General features: G+C 41.4%; 1 protein-coding gene across 2 annotated transcripts in view; it reads right to left on the reverse strand.

Moving 5' to 3' along the window:
* Positions 1-17,158, reverse strand: part of Usp9x (ubiquitin specific peptidase 9 X-linked) — a 136,033-nt gene extending 118,875 nt beyond the window's left edge. The window contains exons 1-3 of one of the 2 annotated variants that reach the window (XM_085838266.1): positions 17,023-17,158; positions 15,496-15,595; positions 5,875-5,990 (exon numbers count right to left, since the gene is read on the reverse strand). The gene's annotated coding sequence lies outside the window, so the exon portion shown is untranslated. Of the gene's footprint in view, positions 1-5,874; positions 5,991-15,495; positions 15,596-16,762; positions 17,002-17,022 lie in introns of those variants that run through there. The other variant, XM_085838268.1, reaches the window with a different exon arrangement.
* Between the last annotated feature and the right edge of the window lie 7,539 nt (positions 17,159-24,697).

The following is a 24,697-nucleotide window of genomic DNA, read 5'->3' on the forward strand; positions in this document are numbered from 1 at the left end:
GCTAGCAATAGTTACCCTTTATATCATGCCTACCTGTCAACAAGAACCATTAAAAGCACTCTGAGAAAAAAATTTAAATACAGTTTGAAGAGCTAAGCCTCAGAAGCTCATTCAGTTATTGGAATTTAAAACCACTACAGCCGGGTGTGGTGGCGCATGTCTTTAATCCCAGCACTCAGGAAGCAGAGACAGGCGGATTTCTGAGTTCAAGGCCAGCCTGATCTACAAAGTGAGTTCCAGAACAGCCAGGGCTACACAGAGAAACTCTGTCTCGAACCCCCCCCCAAAAAAAAAAACCACTACAATATACTAAAGGATTTAATAAAGTACTGGAATGCATTCCAAATAAGACAGAAACTCTAAGAACAAATAGAAAATGTTAGAAATCAAAATGGGGAACTACAGATGTAGGACAGTCATAAGCTAGAGACATAGTGCGAACAAGGCCCTAGAGTCAATTCCCAGGTGCGAGCATACACACACACACACACACACACACACCACAAATTCTAAACAGCCACAACAGAAATCAAGAGCACCTTTGAGAGGCTCAATTATAGCATGGTATGTAAAGTCAAGGAAAAGGTCAGAGAACATGAACATATGTCAATAGAAACCTCTAAAATGTTAATGAAAGAAAGCCCTAGCTGTCCTGGAACTCACTCTGTAGACCAGGCTGGCCTTGAACTCAGAAATCCACCTGTCTCTGCCTTCCGAGTACTGGGATTAAAGACATGAGCCACCATTGCCCGGCAGCAGGGTTTTATTTGATTTGTTTTCTTCTGAGAGTCTTATTTGCAGGCCAGCTTCTTAGTCTGAGGGGATGCTCAGCATTTACTTTGGCAGGGAGGGACCTCATGAATCTGGCCAGTTTCAGGGACTTTCAGAGACTGAAGCTATTTTGAGTTATTTAATATCTTGTTTAAATTAAAGAGCTTCCCTGTAGGATAGAATGTTTCAATCTTGGAAGGAACCGTCACACAACACCAGGTTGGGTTTTTTTTTTTTAAATGGTATTATTATTTATTCTTTGAAAATTTCATAACACTGAGAAAGTCATATAATGTATTTTGATCATCATCATCCTCACTCCTTCAGCTAACTCCACCTTGACAGTGCCTCCCAACTTCCTAACCCCTTCTCATCTTTTCTTTAAAATAACCCATCCCATCAAGTCCAATTTGTTATAGGTGTAGGCCATCCACTGGAGCATGGTCCACTGCCAGGAACCATCAACCACCAATAGCGTCTCAGTTGAGGTGGAGCTACTGGGCTCCTCCCTAGGAGATAATTCTTTTTAAGTATAACTGACATGCTAGGAAAGGAAAGAAAATGGAACCATAGAAAATGCTCAATTAACACCAGAAAGGGTGGGAAAAGACTGGAAGAAATCAAAGAACAGAAAGGAATAACAAACATGGGAGACAGAAATACAGCTATATTGATAGCCACTTGAAGTGTTAGTAGGCCAAATACAACAATTAAAGGACAGCAGAACTAGGACTGTAGCTTAGTGGTAGAACCAAGGCTTATAATGTTTGGTACCCTGTGTGGCATCTCCAGCCCCAAAAATAGAGACCAATCAAGGTAGGTGATGGCGTGTGAGCTGGAACAGGAACCAGGAGAAAGAAAAGGAGGGAGCTAGTCAGAGGGGATTAAAAGAAAATACCCACTATTTGTTGTCTAAGAAACTCATTTTAAATATTAAAGGCATTGAAAGATTAAAAGATGGCCTTGCCTTTAATCCCAGTAATTGGGAAGCAAAGACAAGTAGACCTCTGAGTTCAAAGCCAGCCAGAGCTACAAAGTAAAATGCTGTCTCGAACAACAACAAAAGTAAAAAAAAAAAAAAAAAAAAAAAAAAATGGCATTTTCGTCTTCTTAACAGTAATCAAAAGCAAGCTGAAGTATTTATTTCCAACGAAAATGCCTCGATGAATACTGGTGACCCTAATTCTCCTGTTCTTATTTAAAAGACAGACTTTGGGTTGTACCTATAGCTCACACAAAGCCCACTCCATCCCAAGACTCCCCATAAAACTACACAAGGCAGAGGCCTACATCTAACCCCAGAATTGTGGAGGCAGGAGGAGCAGATGTTTTCAGGCTGGGCTACATGAGGCTCTGTCTAAAACAAAACAAAAAAGATGATCACTCGCCGGGTGGTGGGGTGTGTGTGTATGTTTGTGTGTGTTTTCATGTGGAAACCAGTGGACAACCTTGAGTGTGGCTCCTTGGGAGCTGTCCTCCTCTTCCATCATCATCATCATCACCACCACCACCACCATCATTATCTCCTCCTCTTCTTTCCTCCTCCTTCACTTTTTAATTTTTTATATATCTTTGTGTGTGTGTATGTCAGATGTGTGGGAGTTTTACTGAAGGACAGAAGGGTGTTTCAGATCCCTTGGAGTTGGAGTTACAGGTGGTTGTGAACTGCCTGGCATGGGTGTTGGAAATTAACTTGGGTCTTCTGAAAGAGCAGCTAGTGTTCTTAATCACTGAGCCATCTCTCCAGCTCCACACTGGAATCACAGTCTCTCACTGACCTAGAACTTGACAAGAAAGCTACACTGGCTGGCCAGTGAGTCCCAGAGATTCATCTATGTCCATCTTGCCATTGCCATCATTGTAAGCATATACCACCACATCTGGCTTTTTTTTTTGTGGATTCGGGGGATTAACTATTTAGCTATTGAGCTATCTCCTCAACAGCCGCTTTTCACCTTTCTATGTTATTGCCACATATAAACATAGCCATAGGATGGACTAGCAGGGTACCTGATTACAATAGTCAGTATTCCATAGTATTAGCTTTTCACTGCTATTATATTTCATTGAGCCTGGGGTACCATCTATTATAAGATACATCACTAGATCAAATGCCACTGACAAGGAAAGGAGATGCTGCCAATCACAATGATGGAAGATTCCACCAGGTGTTGGAAAACACATTCCAGTTTCAAAGGCATGAGAAAATGTACTTTGCAGAACAAATAAAACTCAGTGTTAGGAATATTAAAGTTCATGTTTAGAGTCCAGTGGCTTTAACAACTGTTTCTGTCCCAAAGGTCCCTACTCTTACATACCCAGTTTTGAGTGTACCTTTGAGAGGTTAACTTGCTTATTTAACTGCCTATTTGATGTCACCATGTACATTTTACAGTTATCTCAAAACTGCATGAGTTTTCATTATCTACCATCTTATATGGTTACTCTATTCTTCTCAATTATTCAGGCCAGATACCTTGGAGTCAACAGATTCTGGTACTTCTACCTTTAACAAAAGCTCACAGTTTGGTTATTTCTCACTGTCCTCATACACCAGAACACCTGTAGCAGAGATGCGAGCTGTTCACCTCAGCCATGTTTGCCTCTTCCTTTTGGGAACACATTTTTTTCCAGCTTCCTCTGCAGGCAGATGAAATTATGGTGTTTTGTTGGTGGTGTTGGTGTACATGGTGAGACATGGGTCTCATATAGCCCAGATTAGTTGGCCTAGAATTCAATATATACCCAAAGATAACTTTAAACATCTGCTCTTCCTGCCTTTTACCTTCAAAGCACTGAGATTACAGGAGTGCACCACCCATACTCCATATTAGCAGTGATGGATGAATCCCAGAGCTCTAAGTATGCTAGGTAAGCACTCTACCAAGCAAGCCACATTCCCAACTTCATATGATGAGATGACAAGTGGTAGGATATGAGAAGAAATTGTTGCCTATAAAACTCCAATAGTCTTAACTGCATTTTTCCCCTTCCAGTTTGTTGGAATGGCCATGACTCTGCATTGTCCCCTCAATGATGACTTTGGTTGCTATGTGTTGAAAGCAACAGAGTCCCTGTCAGCCTGTCAGCAGTTTCTGACTGCTTAGAGGAATGCCCTTTGACCTGTTCACCTGCCCAATCCCATAAGATGAGCAATTGCATTTTGGAGGGTTCTGAGCAGTGGGCAGTAAGGGAACTGATATTGGAGTTCAGAAAGATGGAGAGCCACATTAAAAAGAAGCAAAATTCTTGATTAAAATGTCACCTGTGATAAATTGGAAGGTATACAAAATACCTCCTGTGCCAATAACTTCATGAAAAGGGGACAGAAGGCAATGTGAGGTGTGCATTGGTGGTCATTTGCTGTGTTTAGCAAAGGAGGGAGGGAGAGGAGGTGAGGGGAGAAAACTCAGGCAAGAACTGCCTGATTGAAGAACAGAAAAGAAAAGTCAGAGTTGGGAAATTTGGAAACTGGGTTTAAAAACTGGACTGTCTCTTTGTCCAAAATACTAGAAGACAGACCAAGAAAAGCTTTGTGCAACCAAGTGTATGGGAATGGCCCCAGTATAACATGCTGATGACTTTGCACATCTTCATCTAGGCCACATGAGCAAGGCTTAACTGCAGTCTGAAAGGAGTCTTGGCAGAGTGCCCTATGATTGCTCCTGGAACAGGCAGAGATAAGGACAGGGGCTGCTGCAAGGGAGTTCCTTGTCCCTATCTTGTGGGAGACCGCCACAAGGCCATTTCTCACCCATCTTCTGTTTGAGGGAGGCCAGTCCTTCCTATCCTCCCTGATTCCTAGCTTAAGGACATCTGCAGGTTTTTGTGACATACTAGGGTACTGCTGTTCTGCACTGAGATCTGGTTTCTGCATGGCTGAATAGCCTACCTGCCACTCAGGTGGTTTGGTTTGTCCTTTGGCTCCTTAGGTTAGATGTCATCCTGTAGAACGCAGATGTGGAACACTGACACCATGTTGGTCCCATTTCACAGCTCTTTAAGTAATATCATTCCTACTCATTTGACCCTAGTTATGTAGTACCAGCCAAGTCAGCAGAAGGGTAGCAAGCGAGCCTAAAACTTTCTGATTTTAAATATACAGCAAGAAAGAAGGAACTTGGCAGTCTGTCTGTATACTTAAAAACTGAAACTGTATTTTGTTTTGTTTTGTTTGTTTTTCAAGACAGGATTTCTCTCTGTAACAGCTCTGGCTGTTCTGGAACTTACTCTGTAGACCAGGATGGCCTCAGACTCACAGAGATCCACCTGCCTCTGCTAGGATCAAAGGCACGTGCCACCACTACTCAGCTTCTGGAACTGTATTTTAAGAGAACATATTTGTTAACATGTCCTGCAATTTTTAAAATATACATTCTTTCTGACTCAGTATTTCTAGTACTCTGATTCTATCCTAGAGAAACAACAAGGACACTAGGATTACTCATAGAACTTTTGTGATAGTTAAAACAGGGCCATAAGCCATGGTGTAGATATGCGGGGACTACCATGCAGTAGTTAAAAAAGAAACAAACTATGTGGAATGACTTCCAAAATAAATGATTTAGTGAATAAGGGAAATTAGAAAGAAAGAGCATTATACCATGAACTGAAATGTAAAAACCTATACAAATGCCATATATTTCAAAGAACAACTACTTACATGTTCAAAAGTACACATCAATGCTAACTACGACAGGAATTGCTTCCTGTGAGGCATGAAGAGAAGGCAATCGGGATTGGGAGTATCGATGGAGAGGGCTGCAGTCTTATTGTAATAATAAACTGTCTTTCAAAAGCAACGAAGACTTGTGCAACAAGAAATCAATTGTTTGATAAAAGCCATTTGGCTGTGCTGCAGACACTGTCCCTCTTCCTTACCGGTTTAACATACACTGGTCCAACTTGCAACTGCTAGCAGAACTCTGGAGGGCCAATGCAGTCCACCAGTAACTAATAAAGAGACTCTGTTAGTCAGGATAGGAGGCCATATGAATAATTTGAAGTAACTAGCCAAGGGGATAAAAGGAACACTCTATGCTGTTGTGGAGGTGGTGATGTCTCAGGTATGGGGAGGAGGGGCTCCGTGGGGATGCTGCTCACCTCATGCTGGCATTTTCTGAAGCTGGTAACTGCGAACAACTCAGCTGGACACTCAGGGAAGCCACAGCTGGGACCAAGGAGAAGTATCTCTGGGGGAAGCTCAGAGGCACAGGAAGCTGACAGGAAAGAAAAAGAAAAAGCATTTAAGTTCCTTTACCCTCCTCAAGCCTGTCAGTCCCTTATTTGCCTCTCATAGCCAGAGCCAAGCAGGAAGCCACCAGCAAAGAAGATATGTGGCTTACAGAGTTTGGAGTCAAAATCTAGACTCTAGGCGCGGGAGGCACAGCATGATGGCAGTGTGCCTAGCAACTGAGTGGTCCTGGATTCCATCCCTCTTCCCCCAAAAGTGGACACGATGACACAGGCCTGTCATTTTTAGAAATGAGGTAAAATGAGTAAGGTGTCCTTTATCTAAATTAGACAAGAGGCCATTTTCAGGGAAGAAGGGGACTAACGAGAGGGGAAAAGAGGGACAGGAAAGAGTCATGGGCTAGTGAGTATCAGTACAGTGTTAAATACATAGGAGAGTGTCCAAATGAAGCCCGTTATTTTGCATGATAACAAGAAAGCCAGATTGAAATAAAATACGTAAACATTAAGCAAATGACTGGATAAACATTTATGAATTGCACAGGCCTGGACTGTCTACACTCATGACAAAAGCATTTACATATCTCAGATTATCCCTTTACTAAATGCTCATCTTCCAATTCTGATGCTCTTTCTGAGCCTGAATGCATGTAATGTAAATCTATCATTCTAGACGCTGGAAGAGTTTATAAAGGAAAGACAAGATGTAGGCTTTCCATTCATCTGCCAACTTTCTCATCACTAGCTTGGCATCCTAGCAACTTCCAAAACATGTATTCAAGTAGGACTTTGAACCCCGTGGGCTTTTTAAAAATTATGTATCAATATGTAGAGTGTTTCACAGTCACAAGTTGGTTTGTTTTGGTTTTTGTTTTTGGCTCTTTTTTTTAGAGGAATGGGGTGCTAGAGTTTGAACCTAGGGCCTTGTGCATGCTAAGCAAGCTCCCTTCCACAGAACCACACTAACAACCATTATACTTCATTATACTTCAGATTGTTCTATCCTGGGCTCCTTAGAAAGTATACAGTTTTATTTCCATCCTTAATTTTTAGTAAGAGGATCTTCCAGGTTCATGTCTAGTCTCGGACCTGGAATTAGCCATGTCTCTAAGGAGCTCTGAACATTTGTCTGTTTTAAATGATATTTAAACATCACAATCAACATGTAGTCTTAACTGACATTTTGATATAATTTCTTTTTTGTCTCTACTTTGTGCCTTTTAGAAAAGGAAATTATGACAAACTCCTATTTCCAGTGTAAGAAGTAAAAGGGTTTCCAGTTAATTTCCTTGATTTACATCTCTCTTCCCATGTGTAAAATCTTAGTTCTTAATGGTGTTAACATAATAACCTATCTGGTTTACGCCACTACACAAATAATAGTTCCAGGATAATGATATTAATGTTATTAGTGACAATTAGATCACTGAGTGTCATTTAAGATTTATCTAGTTATTTTTGTCCTTGGAACCCAGACACGGGGATGCATAGCAAAAAGACTTTAAGTCACTTGAAATAGTTACCATGTACTTTTGCCACTAACTTTATAGTTGGGCTCCTTTTCCCCCCAAGTTCATCTCTAATTTTTAAAAACTATCTTTTTTTTCTTTTTTTGCTTATATTCAGTTTTTAAATGTTTAAAAACCAATTTTACAGTTCTCAAATTAGTGATGTACTACAGCTTAACAGCTTATATAACAAACTAGTGGTGTAAACCAACAAGCCTATATTCTCTTACAGTTGTCCATGGTCAGAAACCTGGGGCAGCTTAGCTTAGCAGTCATGGTTTAAAGGCGCTCAAGTCAGGCTCTCTTACCAAGCTGCAAGCACCATAAGGCTGGTTCAGAGCTGGAGGCATGGCTTCCAAGATGGCCCCTTACTGGGCTCTCATGGGGCCTCAGATTCTCCTCAGGAGTTACTACTTGGCAGAGCAAAGAATTTCCCAGAGAACAAATGATTCAGGAGAGAGAAGGGGCAACAAGGAAGCTACATTGTGTCTAAAATGTACTTGTAGAAGGGATCACAGAGCCCAACCAAGGCGCCCTGTTGCTAGGACATCACAAGGCTCTGGATACTAAGATGGTTATCATTAAAGGTTATCTTTTACATAAAACAAACAAAACAACAACAACAACAAGTATAAGGCAAAATATGTATAAAGAAACTAGCTCCCACCTTTGAACATTCCCTCCCTCCATCTTTAGGAAATCACTTTTACTAATTCCTACTTATCTTCCCAGTATTTTTGTTTTGAAAAATACCAGAAAATAGGCAGACTTGCAGCCCCCCAAATTGATTTGCTACAAAACATTCCTACACCTTGCTTTTTTCAGCACCAGTACTGTTCTCCCCTCTCCCCCAGAAGGGCGGGGGGGGGGCATCATTCATGACAGGATTTCTGGTTGTCCTGGAACTGTAGACCAGGCTGACCTCCATCTCAGAGATCTGCCTGCCTCAGCCGACCAAGTGCTGGGGTCAAAGACATGTGCCACCACTGCCTGGCTCAATATCATACTCTTAACAGCAGCATACAGATGTCATCAGTCCACTGTGGCACTTCATTCAACTCTGCTATGTAATTACTATCCTTTAATCACTAAAATTTAGTGTTTCAATGCCTTCACCATTTTTGCAATTATTCTTCACCTTTAGGGTGTCTGAATTGCTTATCATTTTTGTCATTATAAGTAATGCTATAGTAAATATCCTTGTGTATGAAGATTTTCTGGATATGCAGTTATCTTAGACAACTTGACTTAAAGGTACAGATTTATTAACTCCAAGATCTACTTTGTGCCTGTTTTATACATTGTCAAATTGATCCACATTAAACATTACATATACCCCTATAACATTCCTACATAGAACAGAGAGAGTGTTCATTTTATCTGGGTTCTTTTGTTCTTGTTTATGTTTTTATGTTTTTTTGTTTTTTGTTTTTTGTTTTTTGTTTTTGAGACAGGGTCTCTCTTTGTAGCCCTGGCTGTCCTGGAACTCACTCTGTAGACCAGGCTGGCCTCGAACTCAGAAATCCGCTTGCCTCTGCCTCCCGAGTGCTGGGATTAAAGGCGTGCGCCACCACGCCCGGCTGGCCAGTTGTTTCTTTTTTTGTTTGTTTGTTTGTTTTTTTTTTTTTGTTTTTCGTTTTTCGAGACAGGGTTTCTCTGTAGTCCTGGCTGTCCTGGCACTCACTTTGTAGACCAGGCTGGCCTCGAACTCAGAAATCCGCCTGCCTCTGCCTCCCGAGTGCTGGGATTAAAGGCGTGCGCCACCACGCCCGGCTTGGCCAGTTGTTTCTAAGTCCATGTGTCCCCATTCCCTCCTTTTACTTTCCAGAGTGAGGTTTCCAAAATATTTCTGGTATACATTAGCTAGCTATCCAGAGTGTAATTTATAGGTCAGAAAAGAACTGTTCAGTTGTAAAGTACTTTAGCGCAGATGTGCTGCTGCTACCATCAATCCTGAGAATATATAATGTGGTCCTAGTATTTAGACACCTAGCTATTTTTCTGAATACCAGAGCCCTGTGTGGACAAAGGTTTGTAGTAGTAAGATCGCTGAGCAATCTTCAATCTCATTGTTATCTATAAACAAATAAAGCAAACTGGGTCGAAATGCCCTGAAATTCCTTGGGCTGATGCTTAAAAAGAAGCACTATTAATTAGTATGTTTCATGTCTTGACCAGCAAAACCAGGCAGATCTGCCTACTATAACCCTTGTAGTACAAAGAACACACTACAGATGATGTCTCAAAGCTTTCCAGACTCAACAGATTTCAAAACACATTTTTAGACTACAACCAGACAAACAAACCCCCCACAAGCACATATAGCCAATAAAATCAATTTAAAAGAGAGTGAAGGCAGGGTACTTATAAAGAAAAAAAAAAATATACACTGGATTTTTAACTACTGAAAATGTTAAAATCCAAAAGGATGCAGGGAAAAAATCTGCCTCTTCATCTAATGCTCAAGGAAAGTACACATAGAGGTTTTCCATTGTAATTATTGGTATTCTTCATCAAACTTCTTTTAAAGGTGCACTTCCAAGTGATATATTTAATGTTTCGGTTTTGTTACTTTTGTCACCTGGGAAGAGGAAACATCAACTGAGGAAGCCCTTCCATCAGACTGGCCTGGTAGGGACGGCTGTGGGGGCATTTTCTTAATTGATGATAGATGTGGGATGGCCCAGCCTACCACTGCAGCCACCCATGGTCCTAGGTGGTTTAAGAAAGCAGGCTGAGTAAACCATGTGGAGCAAGCCAGTAAGCAGTGTTCCTCCATGGCCTCCTGCCTCCAGGTCCCTGCCCGACTTCCCTTAGTTATGGACAACTTGCAATCTAAAACAAACAAACCCCTCCAAGTTGGGTTTTTTTTTTTTTTTTTTTTTTTGGTTTTTCGAGACAGGGTTTCTCTATATAGCCCTGGCTGTCCTGGAACTCACTTTGTAGACCAGGCTGGCCTCGAACTCAGAAATCCACCTGCCTCTGCCTCCCGAGTGCTGGGATTAAAGGCGTGCGCCACCACGCCCTGCTCCAAGTTGTTTTATGGCATAGTATTTTCGGAGACAGAAAGCAACCTAGGACAATCCTGAAGAAACAATGAAAGATATGGGCTTGGAAAAATTACTAGGCTGTTAATTATCAATACAGAGGACCACAACATGATGTTATAGACACCCAAATGCCAGTCAATAGGAAATGTGTGTCATTACCGCAGTTATGATTGTTCAAAATATTTGTATAATACTCCATTTTGTAGCAGATACTGTCAGAAATTCTTTATGTTCTTCCTCTACATTGAAGTATTGTATCGAGCAGCAATGTTCTTTACTCAAGGCACAAAATCAGGGCAACCCTGACCCCACTTTCCCTGCTCCCCCTGCACCTAACATTTTAGTTAAGGTCAATGAAATGTGAGAACCTACTGAGCACCTTTCCAAACGGCCTTTGCTTTCCTCATGAAAGGGACTGCTCCCTTTCTGCCAAGAATCCCCTATTGTAAACCTGATGAGGGAGTGGTGGGTGGTGCTCTCTGCAGCGGGGAGCAAGCAGGGTGGTGAGCTGGGAGGCGCTCTTCAAGATTCCCCTCCTTTAAGGCTCCTAGCTACCAGGAGGGTTACCAGCCTGCACCAGCCATAATCGGTCGCTTGCTGGCTGGTTCTGGGAATGATACTCACAAGAAGGCAGGTGCCCTGCCCAGTGACACCCCCAGCTCTTCCCCAGGGACAGACAGCCCACATCAAACAAATGCCCCAGCTTTTTTTCTTCGAATGGGGACAGTGATGTAGGAATTCTAAACCCAAGCTCCAGCCGTAGCGATGACTGGAGCACTGCCTCACGTCCTCTCCAGTCTAATCCTGTTTCACTCCCTTCCCCCCACTGGAGCTTGAATGCCAGTCAGTCTCGAAAGCACTCCCGGATAAGCTTCCTAAACACAAATCTCTTGTCTCCAGAGTCTGTTTCCCGGGAAACCCCTCCCACAACACTAAGGATACATGTATTCAAATGAAAGGATGTTCAAAATATATTGCTACATAACAACAGGTTATAAAGCAGTATGCATGATGTCATCCTGGCTTTGTCTTATACAGATTCTCTACAAGCACAGAAAATACATCTGGGAAACATTTTAGTAGATAATCTATGAATGTCTTTTTGATCATGTGATAGAGGATTTTTTTTTCCGTTTGCGTTTCTGTTTTCTTGAGACCTAAGGGTCAAATTTAGCCTCAAACGGACACAGAATGCTCTATGTAACTGCAAGTGACCTTGAACCCCTGAGTCTTGCCTTTACCTTTCAAGTGGTAAAGAGTGGGCCTGCCTCACTAAGCCTGGTGGTTAAGGAATAATTTCTTAAATAAGACTTAAAAAGAAGCTGGAGAGAAAGGCTTATACACATTTACATCTAAATTTTAAAAATTATGTTAACTACAGGATTCTTTAAAAAACAAAACCTTAAACTGGGTGTGGTGGCACAAGGCCCCAGGAAGCAGAGGCTGGAGGATTCCGGCCAGCTAGGGTTACCCAGTGAGAGCCTTTCAGGAAAAAAGAAAAAAAAAAAAAAAAAACAAACCTCTCAGCCCAGTGCTTTGTATCTTCAACAAAAGTAACAGAAGACTGAGTCTGGAGAATGTAACACATGGATTAGGGAAGTCAGGCTCAGAAGAGAAGGCATAGAGTTTTTACAATGAAAAAGCAATTTACAAAAGAAAAACCATATCAGTAATAAAACATTAAAAGACTCTCAGCTTCACCAGCAAATTCAAACATTTTTTCAAATATCAGACAGATTACAAAAAATTAAAAAAATTTAAAAAAATACTGATGTCCAGAGTTATCAAAATTGTAGAGAGTGTAGAGAATCAGGTACTGATCTACATTTTTTAAATTAAAAAAGATAGCTTGACCAGCTTGTTTGGGGATTTTTAAATTTTTATTTATTTATAAAATTGTATTTGTGTATGTGTGTAACACAAGTTCATGGGCAAGCATGCCATGAGTGTGTGGCATGTAGGACCTTGGAGGAGTAAGTTCTCCCCTTCCACCAGGTGGGGTCCAGGGATCCAATTCAGCAGCCATTGCCTTTACTTGCTGAGCCATCTCCCTGGCTGAGAATAATTCTTTTTCAAAACAAGTTTGTGCACACTCTAGGTCCTTTACATTTCCATATAAATCTTAGAACTAATTTTCAACCTTCACACAAACAACTGTTGACATCTGGCTATAGATTACCTTGAATCTAGAGATCAATTTAGGGAAGACTGACATGCCAACACTTCCAGGGCTTTCAATTTGTTGGTATGTCCTAGCTCATTATTTACTTTCTCTAAAAAATGGTCTGTTGCATTAAGGTTTAGATACATTAAATTTATTTAACTATTTTAATGGTTTTGATGAGGTTACACGTGGAATGTCATTTTAAAATTGTATTTTTCAATTGTTTTTGGGTAACATTATCAAAGTCAAATTGAGTTTTGGAAACATGAACTTTGTCTTCTGTGACTTGAAAAATGTGGTCAGCAGTGTTGGGTGTTGTTCCTAAAGGTTTTCTAAAGAAACAGTCATGTCATGTGCAAACAGAAACAGTTTTACCACCTCTTTTCTCATCTGCATGCTTTGAAGACAAGTAGGGAAGATGAACAGTATTGCCTGACCTCTAATTTAAGGAGAGACTGTCTAATACTTCACTGTTAACTCCAATGCTATAGAGTTTTTGTTCTCTCTTTCTCTCTCTCTCTCTCTCTCTCTCTCTCTCTCTCTGTTTTTCTTTTTCTTTTTGTTTGTTTTTAGGTAACATTCATCCTCTTGGGAAAGAAAAAAAAATAGTGGACTTGAAGATACAGCCATATAAACTACCAAAATTTAAACACAAAAATAAATGGGCGTTAGGTATAGATGTACAGCTTAGTTGATAGAGTGCTTACCTAGCATGCACAGACCCTTGGCTATATACAAAGCACCGCATAGATCTGGTGATACAAGCTTGTAACCTCAGCACTCTGGCAGCAGAGCAAAGAAGATCAGAAATTCAAAGGTATCCATAGATGCTAGCTAGCAACTTCAAGGTCAGCCTGGGATATGTGAGAGTCTGATCTCAACAGAAGGAAAAGGAAGGGCTGGAGAGGTGGCTCAGTGGTGAAGACCATTTACAGTTCAAGAAATGTTCATGTTTCCTTCAGGTAGAAGAAAATTTATAGCAGATGGCAGTCTGAATCTATACAAATGAATGAAGCCAGAAATGCTTAACACATTTGATAAATATAAGTTCATTTATTTCTTCTTGCACTGATGATGGAACCCATGGCTTTATGTAGGCAAGTGAGCCACACCCGAGCCCTATAAGAATTTTCAAAATATCTTTTATTTGTGTAAATACCTTAAAAAGATAATTTGCTGTCTAGACAAAAGTCATTATGAGGCATTACATAGGACTTGCTGCTATCGCAGAGGCCTAAGGACCGCTCTCAGCACATCAGGTGGCTCACAAGCACATGTCACTCCAGTTTCAGGAGATCCAACACTTTCTTCTGCACTCAGTGGGCACTTGCAACTCAGGCACACACACATAAAATACAAATAAATACAGTTTTTAGTAAAAGGTAGCTTCTCTTCCTTCTTTCTCCTATGTATGTGTGTGTGCGTGAGCTGTTGGACCTTGCACTCAGGTCTCAGACCTGCTAGGTGAGTGTTCTGCTAGAGAGCAATGTCCTCAGCCTCACCTTTTCCTTTTACAAAACTGAACCTTTACATCCATTAAACAACAAATGCCCATTCTGCCCTCCCCACATCCCCTAGCAGCTAGCGTTCTGCTTTCTGCCCCTACCTGCTTGACCAGTCTACTTACCTTATTTAAGTGTGATCACAACATTTGTCTTTTTGTCACTGGCTTATTTCACTGGGCTTAATGCCCTCAAGGTTCATCTGTGCTAGAGCAATTGTCACAACTTCCTTTCAAAAAGAAAAAAACAAAAACAAAACCACAGAAACAGTATTCCATTGGATGGCCACAGCACACCTTCTGTAGAGGTTTATGGATTTATAAGCACTTAGCTTGCTGTAAAGAATGATGCTATAAAACATTTCTCTGAGGCAGAGGAAGGCAGATTTCTGAGTTCGAGGCCAGCCTGGTCTACAAAAGTGAGTTCCAGGGCAGCCAGGGCTATGCAGAGAAACCCTGTCTCAAAAAAACAAAAACCATAAAAAGAAAAAAAAAAAAAAACATTTCTCTGACTCTTCATTTTCAGTTCTTTTGTATCTGTACCTGAAAGGGGAACTGCTGGATTAGATGGTTATTGAAAATGATGAGGCCGGGCATGGTGGCGCACGCCTTTAATCCCAGCACTCGGGAGGCAGAGGCAGGCGGATTTCTGAGTTCGAGGCCAGCCTGGTCTACAGAGTGAGTTCCGGGACAGCCAGGGCTATACAGAGAAACCCTGTCTCAAAAAACCAAAAAAAAAAAAAAAAAAAAAAAAGAAAAAGAAAAAGAAAAAGAAAATGATGAGGCATGTCTTTAGTAAGAGACTTATGTCTAACATCTATAAAGAACTCTGAAACACTAGCAAGGAATGAACCCACACACTTTGCTGAAGAAGGTACCTAAGTTGCCAAAAAGCACTTGGAAAGATACTTGGTATCATTACTATCATTGGGGAAATGTAAAAAAATAAGATACTACTCTAACTTATTATAAGAATGGCAAAAAATCCAAGGAAATGTGCAGGGCGTGGCAAGGATACAGAAAAATGGGAACTCTCATACATCGTTGGGAGAAGTGCCAAACGAAATAATCATGTGGTAACGAGGATCCAGGGTTGTTCCCAGACCCATGTAAAAAACCTGGACATGAGTGGTACATGCTTTTAATCACAGCACTCCAGAGAGTACTAGGAAATCCAGGGCTGCAGAGTGAGACCTCATCAAGAAACAAAGCAAAATAACACACCTGGGCATGGTGATACATGCATGTAATTGAAATCCTGGACAAGCTGAGAGATAGGAGGGTCCCTAGGGTTTGCTGGCTACCTACCCAGTCTAGCAGAGTTGGGGAGCTCCAGGTTCAGTGACACACCATGTCTTAAAATGTAAGGTGGGAAATGATTGAGAAACACTCCGTGCTAACCTCCAACCTGTATACAGAAAGGAAAAAGGAGAGAAAAATATTAAACATGTGCCTATTTTATGACCCAGCCATTTTATCCCTATGTATTTGGCCACAAGCAAAGAAAGCATATATCTACATGAAAGAGTTGCATATGAATGTTCAGAGCCACTTTACTTATAACAGCCCCAAATTGGGAAGAACTGGAATGTCCATCAACAAATGAAAGGATAACCACGTTGTCTTTAAAAAGGGAGAAAAACTATCTATAGGTATAGTAATATGGATGAATTGCAAGTGAGTTATCATGTGTGAAAGAAACCAGTCAATAAGTATTACTACAGTTATGCAAAATTCTAAACAAATTTATTTTGTGATAGGAATTAAATCAGTAACATGGGTATGATATGGCAAGCCTGTAATCCCAGCACCTAGGAGGCTGAACCCTGAAGACAGAGAGTTGGAGGCCAGCCTGGGCTACAGAGCAAGAGCCTGAGCCAAAAAAAAAAAAAAAAAAAAGCCTGAGCCCTGGTTGCCTGGGGTGAGGGTCAGGGAGGAATTTGAAAGGAAAATTAGGAAATTTTTGAGGTGATAGATTTGGTCACAGTTTTGGTTGTGACGATGCTGTAGTGGTGCGTGCGTGCGTGCATGCATGCATGTTGTATGCAATCATATATTTTAAATATATACACATCCTTATAAAGTAATCGCACCTCAGTAAAAACATAGAAACTCCCAGAACTGACTTTATTGTCCTTTCCCTGAAACAGTGCTTCTTTCCTCTTACATAATCTTGAAAGCAGGGAAACAGAACATGGTTGGCAGAGATGTATCTTTTCAAATTTTTTTTAAAGACAAAAAAATAAAAATAAAAAATAAAAATAAATTAAAAAAAAAAACCCAACCAAGAACCTGATTTTCTAAAATGTCTTCCTATTCACCTATTCACTTATGGATTCCCATTCAGTTGAAAAGGCCTACCAAGCCCGCACACATCCTTTCATGGTTGTGATGACGTATGAAAAAAATACTGTTAGGCCCTGGGCTTCTAGAAAGATGGAGTAAAATGCACTTTCCCCAGTACCACTAAGAACACCCAAAATGCCTAATTTCGATATAAAATAAGGTGGAGGTGAAAAGCAGAGCTATTGAAGGCTACCGGACCTGATGAACACATGACCGTGGGTTTCCATACCTTCCAAACTGGTTTTGGAGAAGCCAGCACCCCAGAAAGAGCAGGCACAGAGAAATGAAAAACAAAATAAACAAACAAAAATCCCACCCTGCAAGAAAAGTCTGCTTTTTCTATCTAGACAGAAAACTTCTGCACAATGACAGCTCCATTTCAGCCAAACACTACAATGGGGGGGAAAAAAATCTCAAAAGCCTGTGTGGCCCCACCCTTAAGCAGGAAAACCTCGAGCCTTCTAGCAGTAAAGAGACATTCCCACACACCCCTTGCCTCAGGGAGATAGCAGGGAAGGCAGGAGTCCCAGCGCTGTGGCCTGCGGGGAAGCTAGGGCGCCTCCCATTCCTTGGCTCTGCTGAAACAGCCCGGACTTTCCCCTCCTCCAAGAAGATCCGAGGCGTCCCGCCCCCTCCGCCGACGTCACCCAGCCGGGGGTCTGAACTTTCACCCCCCTTGCAGCGCTGACGAGTTCCTAGCTACCGCCAGATTACTGGAGGCAATGTGGAGACGCCACAGAGCGCAAGGCTACTGGCGGTTAGCGGCTAGAGTGGAGCCAGCATCCTGTCCCGCCCCGCCCTGCCCCGCCAGCCCCGCCTCGCCAGCCCCGCCCCGCCAGGCAGTCACACGTAGTCCGGGAGCGCAGGCGCAGGTGCGAGCGTGCGCGTGCGCACACGTCAGCAAACGAGGCTCTCAGAATCTGGAACTTAACCCTTCCTTGCCCGTAGCTTGTTAGTTTGAGCTGCTTAGGAGAGATTTGCTGAAACATAGTATTTAACTAATATAACGTCAGTTTTTGAAAAATACTCTCCATGCTAAGAATCGGGGAATTCTCAGCTTGAGTGGGAAACGACAATTCACTAAGGTGACAGGATTGTTAGAATCAACTGGCAAGGATTTAAAAACAGCTGTCATTTAAAAAAAAATAACACGCATTGGCTTTCTTGGGGGGGGTTCGAGACCCGATTTCTCTGTGTAGCCCTTTTTTGTTTGTTTTTTTTTTTTTTTTTTTTTTTTTTTTTTTTTTTTTTTTGGTTTTTCGAGACAGGGTTTCTCTGTGTAGCCCTGGCTGTCCTGGAACTCACTTTGTAGACCAGGCTGGCCTCGAACTCAGAAATCCGCCTGCCTCTGCCTCCCGAGTGCTGGGATTAAAGGCGTGCGCCACCACGCCCGGCTAGCCCTTTTTTGTAAGCATGTTTGTTTGAAACAAATGGGGAGGAAAGTCTCAGAACTCAAAATTTTTTGAACTGAAAATTACAATAGCTTACAGGCAAAAAATAATTAGACTCAATAGCAGAATCTAAAAGTCTGGGGGGGGGATCAGAATTGATCCGATTAGAATAGAATTTACTCTATTTAAGCAAGGAAAGAAAGTAGACTGTAAAAAAAGGATAGCCCTTCAGGGACATGGAAGATAATATATTAAAAATCTAAGTTTTTGATCATGAGCGTTTCAAGAGAGAAAGATGAAATTAAAGTAGTAATCAAAGAATGAATGCCTAAAATGTTCTGAAATTTGCCCAAAAGGCATAAACATATAGATGCAGAATATGTGTGTCTGTTGTTTTTTGGGACATAGTTTCTCAGTGTAGCTCTTGCTGTCCTGGAACTCGCTCTTGTTTGTAGACCAGGCTGGCCTGGAACTCACAGAGATCCAGTCTGCCTCCACCTCAAGTGCCGGGATTGAACATATTCACCACCACTGTAGGGCAAACCTGAGAAAATTTTAAGCAGGATAAACAACAACAAAAACCTGTGGTTTATCAGAGCCATGCTTCTGAAAGCTAATAGAAACTAACCTAAGCACCCAGAGGAAAACATGTTCTCTAAAGAGAAAAAAATAGGAGAAAGCAAAAACAGTGGAAGAAAACTGCCATGGTTCTCAAGTACTGAAGAGAAATTTAGTCAGGCATGGTGGGTCTCATATGCCACACTCGAAAGTCTGAGAGAGGAGGGACCCTGGGTTTGATTTCCAAGCATAGCAAATAAGAACCACGATAATCTTGATAAACATAAATGACAGAGAAGTCTTGGCTATCAGGAAGGAAGGAAGAATGACAGAGTAAAAGGGAAGATAAATACAGTAGACAATTTTTCCTCATCTTGGCCTTTCTAAATCATGTTTAACAGTTAAAGCAATAGTTACAGCACAGGCTTTTGTAGTTCTTAATGTATGGAGGAAATCATTAACATAATTACATTATAAATGGGAGAGTGTTGAGTTACTAAAAGAGGTAAGAGTTCTACACTTTATTCAAACCGTTAAAGTGGAGACTCCAGAAGACTAACCTGTGTATGGATAATGGAATGCTTAGACATTGAAAGTACCAGGCACCCAGGACCAGGAATGGGAGTGGGTGGGTTGGAGAGGGGGAGGGGATGGGGATTTTCAGAGGGAAAACGAGGAAAGGGGATAACATTTGAAATGTAAATAAAGAAAATATCTAATAAAAAAAAAGGCACCGGGCAAAGACATACCCAGCAGGACATAGTGACATGAATTTGTAGTCGCAGCTACTCAAAGCTGCAGCAGGAGAATGACTTGAGCCTGAGAGTTTAGGAGAAATGTCCATTTCTTGAGAGATGGGGAGGGGGAAGTAGAGAGGGAGGCAGGACAGGAGAGGGAAACATGGAGAGCAAGAATGAGAACAAGAACAAGAAAAACATTCTTAGAATTGTGCTATATCTCTGTAATCCCACAACTCAGGAAGTAGAGGCAGAAGGCTCAGGCACTCAAGGTCATCCTGGGCTACTTTAGGAGTTTAAGGCCAACCTGGGCTACATGAAACCCTATCTGAAACAAAAGAACAAACAAACAAAATATCAAAATATATACAAGGAACGCTATAGCTGAAATAAACAGGAAATTACAAAATATCTACAGGAAACACAGGAAGAAGGCAGGTGAAGGAGCAAATGAGAGGGTGATGGAGGTGAGGGGGTCAGAGGTAACCCTTTTGTCACCTAGAACACAGTCGATCCTATGCTTTGGGGTGCACTGGAAATGTGGAAAGGAAGAAGAACCCACCAGGCTCTTCCACAGAGCTGTGCATTGGCTAATTGATTCCCAGCAGGGCTGTTTACACTAGGACTCAAGGAAGGCTCTTCTTCAATCCTCCACCACACCAGAAGGGGCTCTCTGCCAAGGCGAGGCTCATCTAACTTCAGCACCGTAAGGGATCCCTGCTGGGGCAGCATGGCATTTCTGTTTTCTGATTACAAAAGCCCAAAGTACCACTGTGTGTGTGTGTGACCTACAGTGCTGGTGAAATGGAATGAAATGGCTTTGAAAATAGCCTGATACAACTTTGGCAAGAGCTAGAGGCAAACTCAATACATTTGGAGCTCTGCCCTGTTCCAAGTCAGGCACTCTTGGCAAACTCTCCCTTCTAGATATAAAGACCCATTTTAGCAGGCATCTTCGCTCTTTGAGCCACTCAGAAGAAAATGTGAACTGAGCCCTGGAAGAGATCAACTACTGCCTGTTCATGCTATGCTATTTAGGACAGGACAGGCTATCTGATCCTTCCTGCTAGGAGATGAGCCCCAAATCTGGTGGTAGAGCACCTGCATTGGCCCTATGTTTCTGGCTCCTCCAATCCTTGATCTCCCAGAAGAAAACCCCTAAAGGCTTTCCATATAGTTATTTGTAATTTTTATACTTTTGAAAACAGGGAGCTGGCAAGATGGCTCAGCGGGTAAGAACACTGTCTGCTCTTCCAAAGGTCCTGAATTCAAATCCCAGCAACCACATGATGGCTCACAACCGTCTGTAATGAGATATGATGCCCTCTTCTGGTGTGTCTGAAGACAGCTACAGTGTACTTATGTATAAAAATAAATAAATCTTTTTTTAAAAAATGGAAAAGAAAGCAAAAGAAAAAGAAAACAGGAAAAATAAGATGGCTTAGCAAGAAAAGGCACTTGTTGCCAAGTCAGAAAACCTGAGTTGGATCCCACAAACCCACATGGTGGAAGGAGACTCCCACAAGTTATCCTCTGACTTCCACATTCATACCATGGTGTGTGTGCCCTCACCCAAAAATAAATCTAAAAAAGTTTTTTTTAAAAAAAAACAAGAAAAATGACCAGGCATTCAATTGGTTGTACACACCTTTAATCCCAGCACTCGGGAGGCAGAGGCAGGCAGATTTCTGAGTTGGAGGCCAGCCTGGTCTACAGAGTGAGCTCCAGGACAGCCAGGGCTATAATAAATAAAAAAAATAAAAGGTGGCCAGTACAAGACAAGTCATTCATTATTCCAAATGCCATTTTAATTAGTTTGACACCAAAGCATCTTAATACCTCCAATAGTGGCACTATTACCATCAAATATTAAAATCAGTTTCAGAAAAAAAAAATTCCAAGTGTGTGCGATGCATCACACCTGTAACCCAAAACTCAATAGGCAGAGGCAGGAGGATCACTACAAATTAGAGGCCAGCCTGATCTATATAGGGAGTTTCAGACCAGCAATGGTTATATAAAGAGGTAGAGACAGTCTCAAAACAAGACTAAACCAATACAAAAGACTAATGCAGCCACCTCACTTTAAAGACATAATCTAGAAATGACCAAACATAGCAGATTCATGGGAAATTGATATTTTTGCAATATAAAGTTTTCCAGTCCATGTTTCCCCACTCCTTGTCAACTTTTTAACATATATGAGTTTCCACACAGACGTTCCTCAGTTCCCCATACTCCTGGAGAATGGTTAATCATATTTTCTTGCCTCATCAGCTGGCTAGGAACTACATTCCAGTGCTCATGAGCTTCTCTGATTTTGTTTTCAAAGCTTTTGATGTTTTCTCTACCATACTTGTGTCATCTAAGGGAAGCCCATCTCTCAGTTGGAGCTTTCAAATGATTTTTCTAATCATGAATGGGTGTATCATATCCTTTAAATGAATTTATGAAAGTCATCTTTTAAGGCCATTCTGTATTGTGAATGTAGTGAATATCCTTTATTTTCAAATTGTTTAGCAGTCCCGCATTTCTGAAATAAACATATCCTTTCATATAAAAATACAAGGCAGTCTTTGCCAGCTCTTTCCAGACTGTGTTGTGATGACTCATGATAGCAACCCACTAGAGCTTTGCATAGTTTTGATATTATGTGCTGGAATTTTGTGACAAATGCCTTCTCAAAGAGCTAGTGATCTGAATCAGAAAAATCTTAAAAATCACAAGATCGCTTGTTGCGTAAGAGCAGGTATGTCTGTCTGTTCAATTTAAGATCAGATCCACAGTTTTCCAGCCTTTTCTTATGGATATAGTTATAATTACTTTTTCTCACACATTGATACACACACATAACAAAGCACACACACACAGACACATTTATAATCTCCATCATCTATATGATATGTCCTCCTTTATTCCCAATAGCAATTGTGTTTCTCTTCTTTACTTTTCTCCTTGATCAGTCTACCTAGAGGGTTATCCATTTTATTGATAGTTTCAAAGAGCCAGCATTAGGTTTATTGATCTTTGTATTATTTGTCCATATTTTATTGTTTATTATTGTGTGTATATGATGTATGGGGAGCACACACATGCCTTGGAGTATGTGTGGATGATAACCTTGTGGAGTCAGCTCCCTCCTTCCATCTTCACATGGGCTTCAGGGATTGAATTCAGGTCATCAGGCTTGTGCCATTGCCCCACTGAACCATCTAGTCCGACCCCATTTTCTATTTAGTTGCTTTCAGTTGGCAACTTCACTTTTTCTTGGCTTCTAACTCCAGGTTTACTATGTTCTTATTCTAGCTTTTTATTTATTTTTATTGTTTTTTTTTGAGATTATAATATAATTAATCCTTCTCCTCTTCCCTTTCCTCCTTTCAACCCCACCCTCCCATTGCTGCTCTCTTTCAAATTCATGTTCTTCTTTTCTTTAATTGTTGGTAATGTGCCCTGCAGTGGTGGCCCATGCCTTTAATCCCAGCACTTGGGAGTCAGAGGCAGGAGGATTTCTGAGTTTGAGGCCAGCCTGGTCTACAGAGTGAGTTCCAGGACAGCCAGGGGTACACAGAGAAACCCTGTCTCATGTGTGTGTGTTTGTGTGTGTGTGTGTGCGTGCATGTGCGTGCATGTGCGTGTGTGTATTTGTGTAGTAGTTCAGTCTGTATAATGTTACTTATTTGTATGTATGCTTTCATGGCTGACCATTTGGTATTGAATAACCAACTGTCATGCTTTTCCCTGGGGAAGTGGGGAAGACTATTTCTCCTGTTCTCAGCATTTCTTAGTTACCTGTAGTTCTTTGTATAGGGTTGAGGCCTTTCCCATCTGCTTTAGTTCCAGCTCCACAATTGGTCTTGTATGTATTTGTGTGTGGTATGTACTGAGTATTGGTGTGCATGTGAAGAGGCCAGACGTTAAAATTAGAATTTCTTCACCAATCACTTCTTTACCTTGTTTATTCGATTTCATTGATTGATTAAAGAAAGTCTCTCACTATGTAGCCCTGGCTGGCCTAGAACATCACTATGTAAGCCAGGCTGACCTCAAACTCACAGAAATCCTCCTGTCTCCACTGAGGCTAGAGACCTATGCCTCCTTGGTTTTTGAGGCAGTGTCTCACACAAGCATGAGCTTGCTGTTTGGATGTTAGTGAGTCTTCTGGATTTGTCTCCACCCCTCATTCCTGAGGTTGCAAACTGGTTAAACCCAGCTTTGAAGGTTTTTAGCTGGGTGCTAGGGATCTAAACTTGGGTCTGTGTTGGGCAACAAGCACTTTACCCACTGAGCTGTCAATCCCCAACCCCACACTCCCATGTTTTTAAAGGCTATGTTTTCTAAGGAGAAAATTGGAAGAAGACTCATTTCCCTCTGTTTCAGCTCATTAAAGAATTCCTTATAATAAATTTCACAGTTAGAGAAGTCTACAGTGACTTTTAGCTTGGGTCACTTTTAGCTTATATTCTTGTCTTCCCTTGCACCTTTTCAGGTTTTCTGTATCGCTAGTTTTCGGCAACCGGACCTGGCTGTGTCTTGGTGTGGCAGTTCTCTTTGTGTTTTATGTTGTTATTCATTGTGCAATTTAGACTGGTGGCTTTATGGGAGTTCCAAAATCAAATTTGGAAACTTTGTGTAATGTACATTATATTGGTAAATTGTCATGGGGTTTGTGTGCTCACAGAGAAGCTGGTGCTGGAAGTGTCCCCCACGCCCCATTTCAGACCCAAGCGTGTTTATTTTATCTCAGTGTCCTCCAAAGCTAATTGTCTGAGCACAGGCTATCTGCTCTGTGACAGGAAGGGGAGAGAACAGCAAAACAGCCCAGGAGTAAAAACATCATGTCCTTGACAATAGCTACAAGGTAAAATGTTTCCTACAGAAGTTGTTGTTTATGATAGAAAATTGCCTGCAGTGGGAAAGACAGGCCAGAAGCTCAGCCCTGGGAACCTCAGAATGGAGGGAAAGCTCAATTAGGAATGCCAAACAACTGTCTGCACTGCCCCAGTTGGTTTGTGTTGGATGTTGTGAGCATCTGATTTGATGATGTTATCTCTATGTTGCTATTAGTTCTTTCGCTTGGAAGCCTCACCCAAGGAGATGCTCTACTCTGCCTAGGAATCTCTGTATCTGGAACTCTAGCTGACTGGTGCAGGTTTTGAGTACCTGGGTTGGCAATATTCTGTATCTATCAATGCATCTGTCTATCACTTGCTATTTAGTCTTTTGCTTTGGCTTGCTGCTTACATAATAAACTCACTCATTGAAAACCAGAAGTAGCCACCATAGGTAATTTTTGGAACCTTACAGAATACTTCGGGTTATTTCTTTAAATATTTTTGTGTGCCCAGCTTTTCTCCTTTCTCAGGATTCTAATTGTACATACACAAAACTTCTCGATACTGTCACTGAAGGTATGCGTAGCGTTTTGTAACATACTTCCTCATTGTGCATTATTTTAGATGCATTTTTGTTGCTTAA

The sequence above is a fragment of the Mus caroli genome, unplaced genomic scaffold, assembly GCF_978045245.1.
Source record: "Mus caroli unplaced genomic scaffold, Mus_caroli_1 scaffold_5, whole genome shotgun sequence".
NCBI classification, from domain to species: Eukaryota; Metazoa; Chordata; class Mammalia; order Rodentia; family Muridae; genus Mus; species Mus caroli.